Below are 15619 nucleotides of genomic sequence, written 5' to 3'. Positions count from 1 at the left end.
AGCAGATTGTTCCTCATAACATGGTGTGTGCATGCTCAGTCCTGTCCGACTCTTTGCAACCCCTTGGACTGTAGCCCATCAGGCTCCTTCGTCCATGGATTTTTCCAGGCAAGAATATTGGAATGGGTTGCCATTTCCTAATGCAGGGGAATCTTCCCACCCAAGGATCAAACTTGTGTCTCCTGCCTTGGCACGTGAATTCTTTACCACTGAGCCACCTAATGTGGGTAGACCTCACCTGTTCAGTTGAAGGCTTGAACAGAACAAAGGACTGACATCCTCCAAGCAAGAGGAAATTCTCCACCTTAAATTATAGTATTGTCTCTTTTCTTTTCTCCAACCTAGTAGCTCTTGGACTTGAACTGTAAATTGACTCTCTCAGTTTTCCAAAACTGCAAGTCTAGAGTTTTGACTTCTCAGCCTCCATTATTGCAAGAGTCCTTTCCTTAAAACATACTCTTTCTCCCTCTTTCTCTCCAAATCCTATTGGGTTTGTTTCTCTGGAGAACAGTAATATAAATGTCTTATTTTAGAATAAAGTTTGATGTTGAAATGTGTGATGAATCTAACCTTTTCCCTTATGTGTAATTTTTTCCTTATGAACAATCCCATTTTCTCAGGTGCTCAAAGGAATTTCTTTTCTTTGAAGTCTAGAACTCAGGTCTTGTGCATGTTCTGTTAGATTTAGACATAAGTGTTTAAGTCTGGGGAGCAGTTATAAATGGTATTGCTTTAAAATTTTATTTTCCAATTGTAAATTGCTAACATATGGAAATATGATTGATTTTTATTTCCTGAGCTTGTATGCTATACCATGTTAAACTCTTTCATTTTAGGAGTTTTTTGTTTGTTTTTTTGTTTTTGGTATTTGGAATTTTCTACACAGTCATAGTGTTTGTAAATAGAGGTTTAATTCTTCTCCTTTTTAATATGTATGGCTTTTATTTCTTATTGTTTCATCTTTGCACTAGGTAGAACTTCCAATATGATGTTCAATAGGAGTGGTGAGATTGAACAGCATTGCCTTGATCCCAATCTCATGGGAAAGCATTTAGTCTCTTACCATTAAGTAGGATGTTAGCTGTAGGTTTTTATTTTGGTAGATGCTCCTTTTCAGATTGAGAGTATTCTTTTCTATATCCTAGTTGGATGCAGTTTTTTTTTTTTTTTTTTTGTAAATGGATGCTGGATTTTGTCAAATGTGTTTCTGCATCAGTTGATATGATCATATGGTTTTCTTTTCCTTAAACTCTTACTATGGTGGATTACATTGATTGATTTTCAAATATTCAACCATTTCTTTTATTTCTGTGATAAACTCCAAATGGTTTTCGTGTATGATTCTTTTTATGTATCCTAGGTCTTTAGTTTACCTTTCCTTTCTTTTTTTTTTTTTTATTAGTTGGAGGCTAATTACTTTACATCATTACAGTAGTTTTTGTCATACATTGAAATGAATTAGCCATGGATTTACATGTATTCCCCATCCCGGTCCCCCCTCCCACCTCTCTCTCCACCCGATCCCTCTGGGTCTTCCCAGTGCACCAGGCCCGAGCACTTGTCTCATGCACCCAACCTGGGCTGGTGATCTGTTTCACCCTAGATAATATACATGTTTCAATGCTGTTTGCTTGAAACATCCCACCCTCGCCTTCTCCCAGAGTCCACAAGTCTGTTCTATACATCTGAGTCTCTTTTTCTGTTTTGCATATAGGGTTGGGAGAAAATAATAGCAAACGAAGCAACAGACAAAGGATTAATCTCAAAAATATACAAGCAACTCCTCCAGCTCAACTCCAGAAAAATAAATGACCCAATCAAAAAACGGGCCAAAGAACTCAACAGACATTTCTCCAAGGAAGACATACAGATGGCTAACAAACACATGAAAAGATGCTCAACATCACTCATTATCAGAGAAATGCAAATCAAAACCACAATGAGGTACCATTATACGCCAGTCAGGATGGCTGCTATCCAAAAGTCTACAAGCAATAAATGCTGGAGAGGGTGTGGAGAAAAGGGAACCCTCTTACACTGTTGGTGGGAATGCAAATTAGTACAGCCACTATGGAAAACAGTGTGGAGATTTCTTAAAAAGCTGGAAATAGAACTGCCATATGACCCAGCAATCCCACTTCTGGGCATACACACCAAGTTTACCTTTTCTTTTGGAAAATTTTTATGTCTGTGTTCATGAGATACCCGTTTCTACAGCTTTCTTTTTGTATTCTCTTTCTCTGGTTTTGGTATCAAAAGTTCCCCTCCACCCCTCACAAAGGTTTTAATTTACTTTTATTAGAAAATATAAGATAGCAATCTTGTCAGTTACTTATTTAAATATCTACAATAGATTCTAATTGTCTAGATTAAGCCCATAATACCCTGATAATATTCTACCTTATATCAAAATTTAAAATGTATTTGCTTTAATTTGTAAACTTTCCTATTTTTATCCTTTTCTGTACCCTTTCTCCTGTTCCCATCTGTCCTATTACTGATATCCTGCTTTAAGTTCTCTAAGAGTGCCAGGCTGTGATGGATTTTTGTTTTTTAGTTTTTTCACTAGCCACTTTCCTTTCACCAGGAATATCTTATTCTAAGTCCATATGTCTAGTATCTTCTACTTTTTCTGTTCACATCACCTTTAAATAATGAGTTTCCTGAAACCCCAAGTGTTGCTGATTGCTCTCACCTTCATGCCTCGAATTCTCTCTACACCAGTGCCTATTGTAGCCCTTATTTTCCTCCTCTACTGGTTGGTGAGTACTTTGAGGACAGAGATTTGTCTTCAGTTTCCAAATATTTAACAAAGCCTGGTGCATAAGTGGTGTCTACTATTTATATGCTGATTAGATAAATGATAAACAAAGCTCTCAGGGTCCTCTGAGCTCATCAAGAGAATGCATTATGCTTTTGTATTCCTTGCTTACTAAGGTGCTTTGCAAATAATATATTTTTTGATGTGGTGAACAATTTTAATTTTGATGATTCATATATTATATTATGGCCTTTTTCTTGAACATTTTCAATATATAATTATGGTATAAGTTTAGAAAAGTAAATTTAATTTATGATAATGTTAGAACTCTGGTTTGTAGACTAAAATCCATTAGAGCTGGATGGATCAGAGTTTTGAGTTTCAATGTAATAATGGTTTCCAATATAATAATACTAAAATCATGGCATCCAGTCCTATCACTTCACGGCAAATAGGTGGGGAAAATGTGGAAACAGTGTCAGATTTCACTTTCTTGGGCTCCAAAATCAATGTGGACAATGACTGCAGCCATGAAATTAAAGATGCTTGCTTCTTGGAAGAAGAGCTATGTCAAACCTAGACAGTGTTTCAAAAAGCAGAGACATCACTTTGCCAACAAAGGTCCATCTAGTCAAAGCAATGGTTTTTCTAGTAGTCGTGTATGGATGTGAGAGTTGGACCATAAAAAACGTTGAGCTCTGAAGAATTGACGCTTTTAAACTGTGGTGTTGAAGAAGACTCTTGAGAGTCCCTTGGACAGCAAGGAGATCCAACCAGTCCATCCTGAATATTTATTGGGAGGACTGATGCTGAAGCTGAAGCTCCAATACTTTGGCTACCTGATGAGAAGAGCTGACTCATTTGGAAAGACCCTGATGCTGGGAAAAATTGAGGACAAGAAGGGAAGAGGGTGACAGAGGACGAGATGGTTAGATGGTATCACTGACTCAATGGACATGAGTTTGAGCAAATTTAGGGAGACAGTGATGGACAGAGAAGCCTAGCATGCTGCAGTCCATGGGGTTGCAAATAGTCAGACATGAATTAGCAACTGAACAACAACAACAACAAATGTAATAGTGGGCATCAGTGAATTATTTTTGCAATTGTAAAAAATTTAACATAAATTATACATTAACCTCAATGAGGTTGTCCAGATTAACTGATATCTTAGATTCTTTGCTTTTGACCATAATTTTGTTAAATGATGATAGGATGGTAGCTATGGGCCAACTCAGGATGATAGCTATGGGAAGTTTTAATCACTGACTAATAAATACTAAATAATATTTAATAATTACAACTTTGAGCACAGAATCTTTCAAAACATGGTACATGTGGGAGGGCTATATAAGTGTTTATTATGAGGGAAAGGAAATTATTTTTATGAATAAATTTTATTACATTTTATATTTCTAAGATCATATTTTCTTGTCTTGAAAGTTTACTATTGGGAGATGTCTTGATAACTGAGGATTCTGCTGAATTGGTTTCCAGTGAATTATTTGACATTACATGGTTAAATTTCCCAGGAGGAAACCAACTTCACCAGTTAAGTTTCTTGGAAATATGCAAACTTTTTCTGTAACTTCACAATGAATTGATTTTTTTTTGCGAATTACTTTGACTTTCTGAAGAATTTAATGCATGAAGTTCATCCTTCAGCAGCTCAAACTACAAAGATGAGTCAATGATTTTCCTCTCAAGAAATTTCTGCTTTGTTTCTGAGTAAGATAAAAAAGATGGATATTCTGGTTGTTTCTCAGAAGCTCATTTAAATTAGTACTCTAGTTTTGTTTTAGGGCTGATAGGGAAAAAGTTGTGTGTGAGGTTTTTTTGTGAATCTAAATTAGCAAATAATTTGAATAACAATCATTTCAGTAGTCATGTATGGATGTCAGTTGGATCATAAAGAAGGCTGAGCACCAAAGAATTTATGCTTTCAAACTGTGGTGCTAGAGAAGACTCTTGAGAGTTGCTTAGACTGCAAGGAGATTAAACCAGTTAATTCTAAAGGAAATCAGCCCTGAATATTCGTTAGAAGGATGGATGCTGCAGCTGAAGCTCCAATACTTTGGGTACCTGATGCGAAGAGCCAACTCACTGGAAAAAGACTCTGATGCTGGGGAAGATTGAAGGCAAAAGGAGAAGGGGGTGGCAGGGGATGAGATGGTTAGACAGCATCATTATGTATGCTATGACATAGCATGTCACTAGACATGAATTTGAGCAAACTCCAGGAGATAGTAGAGGACAGAGGAACTTGGCGTGTTGCAGTCCATGGAGTAGGAAGGAGTCAGACACGACTTAGCCACTGATCAACAGCATCCAGATTCTGCAAACTGTTTTTGGAGATTTGCAAATATAGGCTTTCAAAAAAAATAATGATTTATATGCCAAAACTCGTGACCCATGACTAAGCAATCTCTGCCACATTCTGTCACTCTCTATCCTAGCACATTATTTTAGTTCTAGGTTCTTGGCTCAGAGATAAAGAACCCTCCTGCCAGTGCAGGAAAAGTGGGTTCAGTCCCTGCATTAGGAAGATCCCCTGGAGAAGGAAGTGGCAACCCACTCCAATGTTCTGGCCTGGGAAATTCCATAGACAGAGGAGCCCAGTGGGCTACAGTCCATGGGGTCACAAAGAGTGAGACATGACTTAGGTAGTAAACAACAGCAACAACTTCACCCTTAAATATCTGTTGAATGAACAAATCTTGTAATATAACCTTATGGAAAAAGATAAGTTGTCTAAATCTCAGTAGCTGTATCTGTGTTTAATGGTCCTCTACCCCGACCCACTACACAGGCTTTTGTGAGATGTTTGATTTTCTGTAACAGTTGATGAGATTATTAATGTTGGTTAACTGCCCCCTCTCCACCCCCGCCAAGGGCAGAAGAATTGCCCAGGAATGTATTTCCCATTTTACTTTTCAGGTTCCTTTTATCTACCTGCATTGTAGGACTCCTTTGTTCATTTTTCCATGTATCCACTCACTAGACTCATATTTACTGTCCTGGAAATGTCCCAGAGGATTTATTTTGAATTAAAGTTATGATTTCATGTGTGAAAAGTATTCAATTGGGAGCAAGTTTAGTAAGGTTTATTCAAAATATAAAATGACATTGTGGCTTTGGATCATAACTAATCGTAGCATTCACTGAACACGGGAGGTAGTATGTATGCTTTTTAGAAGCTAGTTATGCACAAAAGAAAAAATACCCAAGAATCAAATCAAACTTTTAATAATGCTCAATTGGAGTTCTGGTCATGTTTGAGCCATTCAGAGTCTAATCAGTAAAAACCCCTTGAGTCAATAATTGCCTTCTCCTCGAATCACTGCAGGTATCTATTATGCTGTACATTATCCACATAGAAATGAGCATATGGTTATTGAACACATAACGAAACAGACTTTGTTGGAGAATGTTTCCTCTAGGATGCCTTAAACCATTCTTGAGCAGAATATTATGTTGGCTTCCAGTATCCCTTCTGTTCCTGGGGTCATAGGAGGAATCACTGCTAATCCTTTGTATTAAGGACAGTGAATAAGCACACTGTAAGAAGTTGAAAAGTTAGGAATTTATTTATTCATTCAGAGAGAACCATTGTTGTCCTCCATGAAGAAAATTGCAATAGTTGAAGTTTCTTAAAAGTGAGGAAAATACTTTTTCTCACATGTATAACATTTCAAGGAACTCAAAAGCTGGGGAGAGGTTTTCTTCAGAGTGGATCAGACCCTGATCTGCAGTTTGTTGCTGTCTTTTTAAAAATAACAGCAACAAAAATACATTTGATATGTTTAGGCAAAGAAGGGATGAAAAGTTTTAAAAAAAGATGAGTAGGGCAAAATCTATGTTAACTTGACCCTGGCTCATTTCTGCTCTGAATTAACTGACTTTTCTCAGTAATACTCAACTTAAAAAGAAACAGGAAAATCAGTAGCATATATAAACACTTTATTTGAATCAATTAATTTAAATCATTGTAATATCTTATAATATTTTAACAGCTGTGTTCAACAATGTAAGCATTTTCAGATTAGTCAGAATACTCATCATCTAAACATTCTATAAAGTTTAGATGTAAATAATTTTATTCTATATCTATGATATATATATACATTCATGATTACACATACACAATCACGTATATATATAAAATGATAGTAAAATATGTGTTTCAACCAAGTCTCTATATTGAAAGATGTCAGATACTAAAGTAACTGTTGAAAAAACAAATAAACCAATTAAATGGATATTATTAAAGAATTTTATTAAAAAAAAAGGGTGACTAATGAAACCAAACATCCTGTAGGAGTTACGAAAATAAGGCTGAAAAGCAGATGAACAATTCTACACCTTGAGGATATAAAAATTTTAGGGACAAGAAAATTGAAGGTGGGTTTATGAAGAGGATATTTGGGGAGACTTATTGATGTGCTAGGAGAAGGCAATGGCACCCCACTCCAGTACTCTTGCCTAGAAAATCCCATGGATGGAGGAGCCTGGTGGGCTGCAGTCATGGGGTCACCAAGAGTCAGACATGACTGAGCGACTTCACTTTCACTTTTCACTTTCATGCATTGGAGAAGGAAATGGCAACCCACTCTAGTATTCTTGGCTGGAGAATCCCAGGGACCGGGGAGCCTGGTGGGCTGCCGTCTATGGGGTTGTACAGAGTTGGACACAACTGAAGCGACTTAGCAGCAGCAGCATTGATGTACTAAGTTCCTTTCCTCTCCTCTAGGATGACGGTTGTGGGGTACCAGTCGTCACCTTGAGCTTGGTGAGAGAGGTTTCAGTAGGGCCACTGAAAAGTATAATATGTGTGGCCTGCAAGTGGGGGTTGGTGGACTGGTGTCTGACTTCTATCCGAGAAGTAGAAAGGGTGGGAGGTGGGGCTTTCCAGGTGGTGCAGTGGCAAAGAATCCACCTGTAGGAGGTGCAAGAGATGTGGGTTCGATCCCTGGGTGGGGAAGATCCCCTGGAGGAGGGCATGACAGCCCACTCCAGTATTCTCACCCGGAGAATCCCAAGGACAGAGGAGCCTGGCGGGCTACAGTCCATGGGGTCGCAAAGGGTCGGATGCTACGGAAGCCCCTGAGCACAAACCCAAGCAAGGGAACAACAGATGAGAGAGCCACAACAGTGCAGGGTGGAGGGGGACAAGCTTTAGCTTCCTGAAGGCCTGGGGAGCCTAAATTCAGCTTATAGCAATTAATTCAGAGATGGCCATCTCCCTCCTCCTGAAGCAGTAACCCAGGAAGGAGCAGAAGATGCACTTTAGAAGAATAAATAGACACACTAGCTGGTGAAAGAGGGGAAAAAATCAATCATCCTCTCTTCCCCCAGTACAGTGTCTTATCTGAGGCTAGTCTGAGCAGCATCCGCATATCTGCAGGAGAGAAACTGAATTTCATGCCAAAAATGAAGTTTTGATTATTACCTTGCTTAGACACATTCAATATGTGTTCGAGCTTTCTTTGTTAGGAGCTTAAAATGACCATAGCTGTGACTGTTATCTAAGAGCCACTTGAGTTTTTGCACAGGGGCGGGGAAAGACATACTGGTTACATTTATTTGTAAATGTGTAGAAAAATGTCTGGAAGGACAAACATCCAACAGTTCAGAGACATTACCTTTTGGAAGTAGAACTGGAGATACGGGGAATGGAAGCACTTGCGTTTTCCTATGGGTATTTCTTCTCCAAAATGGTAGAATTTGGAAAGAAAAATGGTAAGAGTTTGAATTAATTTTACCATTTTAAATTTGCATTTTCAAAATCTAACACATTTTCAGTTTGTATGCATGTACACTTATTTGTTTATTTATTTATTTTTTTGCATGTACACTTATTTAAACAAACACTGTCTATGCACATAGTGAGTGTGTGTGATTTCCATTACTTGGTTTGTGTAATAACTATTGAAAGCCTTATTTGTTTTTTTTTAAAAGTAACTGGCATGAGTAGCGCTGAAATTCCACAACAGGCGCGTGTACTGGTGACCTCTCTGCAAGCATTCCTCCTGCTTTATGTGCTGGCATCTCTAGTTTGTACCAGAAGGACACAGCGTGCCTGGTTTCGCTATGAAATTCATGGAGCTCTCTGCTCGAAATAATATAAAAAAGACCTTTATTATTCAACCTGGGCATTCATCTATGCAACCACATCTCCTTAGGGAAATGCTGGAAAATGGGATTTTCATGGCCTTCTCTCCTGTTTGAGTTTTCTTCCCCACCACCACCCTGCTTCCCCTCATCCTCGTCCAGGTATCTATTAGTTATCTCCTTCAATAACGCTGCTCTGGCTGCATTGAAAGTGCTTTTTAATGTAGGCGATGTACTTCAGGCATAACACCAGGTCACTTTCTGAGTAACATTTTATGGGATTGATTAAACTTTAGCACCGTAACTGTTGACTTTACAGGCCAGAAAAGAGACTCAGCGTGTTCTGCTCTGGACAATCTGTGCCTCACAATTTTGAAAAATCAAATAGAGATAAGGGTCTAATGTGTTTGATAAAAGAAGCTGTCACCTTTTTTCTGAGTCTTCTATATTTCAAGGACCTCAACATTTAACATGAAAGAATATCTTTCACACTAATGAAGTTACCTTACAGTAAATATCTGTATATAAAGAAGATGGGCTTTTAAATCGTAGGGTAAAGATGAAGATTTAAACTGACGGCCTTGCTGCTTCACCTCTGACTGCTGAATTCCCCCTCTTTTGCTGCAGGTGCATGAAGGTATGTTTGCTCTTGGTAGAGTTTCTTAGGTTCTGAGATGATGCACAGCTAATGATTTTTGTAAATTAGAGAAACATCTTTTGGACTAGGTGGCTCAGATGGTGAAGAATCTTCCTGCAGTGCTGGAGACCTGGGTTTGATCCTTGGGTTGGGAAGATTGAAGGAGGGCATGGCAACCCACTCTAGTATTCTTACCTAGAGAATCCCCAAGGACAGAGGAGTCTGGCAGGGTACAGGGGGGTTGCAAAGAGTCAGACATGACTGAGTGACTAAGCACAGCAGACAGCAGTGGAATCGTGAACCAAAAGCAGATTTTTTTTTCATCTGTTTTGGAACTGGGAAATCTACATCACTGACTTTATCTGCACATGAAGGTCTATCACCAGGTGGCTCAGTGATGTGGTCCACAGTTAGAAACATACCATAGAAAGGAAAGAAAAATCTCATTAACTCAAATGGTTGACTTTGAACAGTGTCACCGTAGCTAAGTGGAAGCTGTGTCTCCCAGAATTTACTTGCTCTGTGGTTCAGGATTAGGGTTGGCCAGAAGAAGGAGCCGGGTGAACCCCGGCAGACAGAAGCCCGGCAGCAGCCACTGCACAATGGCAGGTCGGCTAGCAGTGCTGATGTGCTGGAAGGCCCTGTGGGGATGACTGATCTGCTGGCTCATGTCCCCGGTGGGGGCAGCAGCTGGACCCCCAGTCCCACCAGCTGCAGCTGCATCAGCAACTTCTGCTTCTCTGAATTGTAGGCCAGGTCCCTGTGACGCTCAAAGGCAGACGGAAGGTCAGTCACCTTCATTACTGGGTTAGATGATGTGAGAGGCGGGTGTGTGTGTGTTAGTGACGCAGTCGTGTCTGACTCTTTGTGACCGCATGGACTGCAGCCTGCCAGGCTCCCCTGTCCATGGGATTCTCCAGGCAAGAACACTGGAGGGGGTTGCCGTTTCCTCCTCCAGGGAGAGGCAGCTACAAGTTGAAATTTGTCCCTGCTTTCCGCCAGTGTGCATCCAGCTTTTCTTGACTGCTCATCCTCCTGACCTTCAGCAACTTCAGATTCCCCATCGGGTACAAAGTGTACACCTTTCCAGGAGCCTCTTTGTCTTACAGACGCATGTTCTCAATCTTGAATTATTTATCTGAAAAAATGGCCATCTCAATTAACTTCATTTTTCAGCTCTTATTTAATAAAACATTCACTTTCGCCTCTAGAATTTAAAAGGATATGGCATGAAAACCTTGGTGAGTAATTTTTTCCTGATATATACTATCTGATTAAACTTTGCAATAAATGTAGAGCAATCTGAAGTTGGTATATTAAATGATTTGCAAATTGCGATGTGCTGCACTTTTCAGGTACATGCATAAGTAAAGTAGATCAACTGATGTCTTATCAGCATTGGGGGAATTTTTCACGTGTAATCATTGTATTTTAAAGTCAGTAATATACACACTGTCTTTTAAAATAAAGATGATATTACTAATGTTTCATCAGTAGGGCTCATGTCTGAGCTGTGATAGAGCTTTGTTTAAAGCACAGTTTCTAGTATAGAAGGAAACATTTACTAAAATGGTAGCTATTATTATTACAATTATATAATTAAAAAACTAAAACTGCTTCAGAAAATGAAGATGAACTAAAAAGCCTCTTGATGAAAGTAAAAGAGGAGAGTGAAAAAGTTGGCTTAAAGCTCAACATTCAGAAAACAGATCATGACATCTGGTCCCATCACTTCATGGGAAATAGATGAGGAAACAGAGGAAACAGTGTGAGACTTTATTTTTTTGGGCTCCAAAATCACTGCAGATGGTGACTGCAGCCATGAAATTAAAAGTTGCTTACTCCTTGGAAGGAAAGTGATGGCCAACCTAGATAGCATATTAAAAAGCAGAGACATTACTTTGCCAACAAAGGTCCGTCTAGTGAAGGCTATGGTTTTTCCAGTGGTCATGTATGGATGTGAGAGTTGGACTATAAGGAAAGCTGAGCACCGAAGAATTGATGCTTTTGAACTGTGGTGTTGGAGAAGACTTGAGAGTCCCTTGGACTGCAAGGGGATCCAACAAGTCCATCCTAAAGGAGATCAGTCCTGGGTCTTCATTGGAAGGACTGATGCTGAAGCCGAAACTACAATACTTTGGCCATCTGATGCGAAGAGCTGACTCATTGGAAAAGATCCTGATGCTGGGAGGGATTGGGGGCAGGAGGAGAAGGGGACGACAGAGGATGAGATGGCTGGATGGCATCACCGACTTGATGGACATGAGTTCGGGTAAACTCTGGGAGTTTGTGATGGACAGTGAGGCCTGGCATGCTGTGATTCATGGGGTTGCAAAGAGTCGGACATGACTGAGTGATTGAATTGAACTGAACTGAACTGAAAGCTGTTTCAATTGGCTTAAAAATCTCCCTTAGTATTATTGTTTGTCTTTGGGAGTATGATCTGCTGAGGCATAGTCAGAGTAGTGGGATTGCTATTGGGCAGATGATTTTTGAAGCAAGTACTGGCTTTGTTGGACTTCCCAGGTGGTGCATGTGGTAAAGAATCTGCTTGCCCATGCAGGAGATGCAAGAGGCACAGGTTCAAATCCTGGATTGGGAAGATCCCCTGGAGTAGGAAACAGCAACCCACTCCAGTATTCTTGCCTGGAGCACCCAATGGACAGAGGAGCCTGGCAGGCTACAGTCCATGGGGGCTGGCAAAGAGTCAGACATGACTGAGCGGCAGCAGCAGCTGGCTTCATTAACTGAAGCAATGTAGCTTTGTTTGTGCACATGCATACTCACTCCCCCACAGACACCCATATACCACTTGTAGATTTAGTCATTGTACAATTTGCTTTGTGTTCATCTCTTAAATGCAAGTTGAAGTTCTAACCCTGGCTAATTGTTTTTAAATATGTACTAATGATGGAAAACTATACAGTAGGATCAAGGCAAAGTGTGAAGGTAGGTGTTCTACCAATGGTAAACTACTAATATCTTTTGCCTGTTTGTAATAGCAAGCACAATCTTTCTGTATGTTTGCGTATACATTCAAATGCATGTGTATTTATTTACATACATACTGGGCTTCCCTGGTGGCTCAGCTGGTAAAAAAAATCCGCCTGCAATGCAGGAGAACTGGGTTCGATCCCTGGGTTGGGAAGATCCCCTAGAGAAGGGAACGGCTATCCACTCCAGTATTCTGGCCTGGAGAATTCCGTGGACTGCATATAGAGTCCATGGGGTCAAAAAGAGTTGGACAAGACTGAGCGACGTTTACTTTCACTTTTGCAGTTGTATAATGTGTAAATACACATATAAAATATTTAGTCTGCAATCAACAGGGCAATAGCAACAGAATATTTTATAGCTTTATCTTGTCCTATGATCTTTCTGTGAAGCTTACTTTCCCTTGATTTCCATAGGGAGTGATAAACCATCTTTTTCTGTCCTTGTCTCTGATTCTATAAACTCAAGAACTCAGTGAAGACATCCTCTATTCTTCCCTTCCCTTCCTCTACATTCTAGTCCCCATTTCCCTGGTCTCCATATTCTTATCAATCTATTATGAGTTTAGGTAAATGAAACATTATTTGACTCTTACCAAATGGCTTGAGACCCCTGGTATAAATTCATATATAAAAAATACTTATAAATATATGCATGTTTTCTGAAGCAAACCCTCTTCCTCCACTGGACTTGCAAATTTCCCCAATACTGTTATGATAATACTAGGTGATTTATTTTACATAAGGATGCATCTGAAGGGTGCAGCACATTGTGATTTGCAAACCATTTAACTTGCTAAGATCAGATTGTTCTGCTTTATCTGCAAAGCTCACCCACAAGGAATTTAATATAAAGGCTTTTATTCTTGTTGTTTCACATATTGTACTTTCCTGAGATCTGATGGATGAGTTTGAAATGGTTGTGTGGGGGAGGAAAGAAGGAAATTAGCCACTCTGCATCTTCTATGGAAAAGCGACTCCTAACCCTTCATTTCCCACAAGACCATAGAGAGTATTCAAGGACTCCTAGGAGAATGACAGCATGGTCTCACAGGGAGACGTTATTACCCAGATGTAAGGTGAATGGGCATGGGCCCAGGGAACGATGAATCAGAATGCTGACTCTCTAGCTCATATTATTACTGTGAAACTCAATAAGTGACTGGGTGCCAGCACCCTTGCTCAAAGTAAAGAAGACACTCAGTTTGTTCCCCTCACCCCTTCTCTTCTCTGCAGACACTCATAGCATGGTGATATTGTGCCAAGGAGTTATGAGACCAAGACTGGTATCCTTGCTTGGTCACCAACTTATGTGGTTTTGGGCAACTTGCTTTACTTTTTTGGATTCCTCATTTGTAAGATGAGTAGGGAAATATGATTTCTGAGGTCTTCACAACTCTCAAATTTAAGGTTGTCTTTATATCAGCTCCCTTTATTTTTCAAACTTTCTTCCTTCCTAAACCATGCTTTCCTTTCTCTCATATCCTATTATGATAACTTAAATATTTTTTTATGTTTTAAAGTTTGTATTGGAGTATAGTTGATTTACAATGTTGTGTTATTTTCTGGTGTACAGCAAGATGAATCAGCCACACGTATGCATATACCTCTGATAGCTTTTTATTTTTAAAAAATATGTACTTACTTCTGGTGGGTGGATCATTTTCATTCCACTTATACATTTAAATATTTATTAAGCTCCCACAATATGCCAAGTCCTAGCATGTAAATACTGAACAAGACAATAAAGGAGGCATCCCTTTAAAGAACAGGGAATGCAGACAAAAAATTAAAATATTTATTCATGTTGTGTGATGTTCAAGGAACGGGGAAATACAGGGTGTCATGGATCATGCTGGGAAAGACTGAGGGCAGGAGGAGAAGGGGATGACAGAGGATGAAATGGTTGGTGACAGAGGATGAGATAGCATCACCGACTCAATGGACATGAGTCTCAGCAAACTCCAGGAGGTAGTGAAGGACAGGGAAGCCTGGTGTGCTGCAGTCCAAGGGGTTGCAAAGAGTCAGACATGACTTAGCGACTGAAGAATATCAACAATGGGATCAAATTGATAAAGGGATGGACATATGCCTCCTGGAGATTAAGAAATAAAACCCTGGAGATGTGGCATTGAAGTAGAGCCTTGAAAGGCAAGTAGGTGATAAACAAGCAGATGGAGAGGTTTAGGAGGTCAACAGGCAAGGCCTGGTGGTTGACAAAATATTGGGGGTGGTAAGGATGAAATAAGAGTAAAGATAGTGTTCAAGTTAATGACTAGTTCATGGCTAGTGGATGAATTTGGGAAAACATAGGAGGAGAGGGAAAGACAGTGAACAGGTTGACTGTGTTTAGCAGAGGCTGATTCAATTGGAGAGCCATTGGTAATAACGGTATTTTGTATTTGTGTAGTGCTTTTCAGAGCAAAGCACTTCCATATACATTGTCTTGTAAGTCTCATAACGACTGGAAGGTAGATGTTATTATTCCTAATAATGAGATGTTAAGAAGAATTTTCAAAATTTGGATACAGGCAAAAAGATGACCACGTGTCCTTTTCATGTCACAGTGTCTAACAGTGTTCTCTAAGTCTCCTGGGGTGGGGTGGTGATGTTACCGTCCTGCTGGCTCCCTCATCAATGAGATAAATAAATCTTTGACTATATTCATTATATATTTGAACGAGAGTCATGCTTTTAGCTTTTTGAAAATAATACTTTGAGTGGAAGCAAAAGAGTATTTTGAAAGATTAACTGATTTGCTCAAAGTCATGGTGTTATAGGAGCAGGAATTTGAACTTGGATCTTATGGCTCTAAATCTGGTATATTTTGTGATATATGTGATGCCAAAGGGGAATTCTGAACAGTTTCTAGTTTCTGCTTTGTTTTAAATAAGAAGTGCACTTCCAGAGAAGCAGCAGGCAGACAGGCTGATTTCAATTCATTAATTTTTTAAGTTCACCAGCATTTTTGAGTTCTCTGAGGCTGCATCCTTCCATTACTTATTTTTTCTTTATTTTTTTTCTTTTCTTCTTCCATTACTTTCTCAAGTGTCACAGATATCATGATACTTGATATAAAAATACAAGAACTAATTATTAGCCTCAATTTTCCTGGAA

The sequence above is a fragment of the Odocoileus virginianus genome, chromosome 29 (assembly GCF_023699985.2).
Source record: "Odocoileus virginianus isolate 20LAN1187 ecotype Illinois chromosome 29, Ovbor_1.2, whole genome shotgun sequence".
NCBI classification, from domain to species: Eukaryota; Metazoa; Chordata; class Mammalia; order Artiodactyla; family Cervidae; genus Odocoileus; species Odocoileus virginianus.
Note: the sequence above shows the minus strand (reverse complement) of the source record.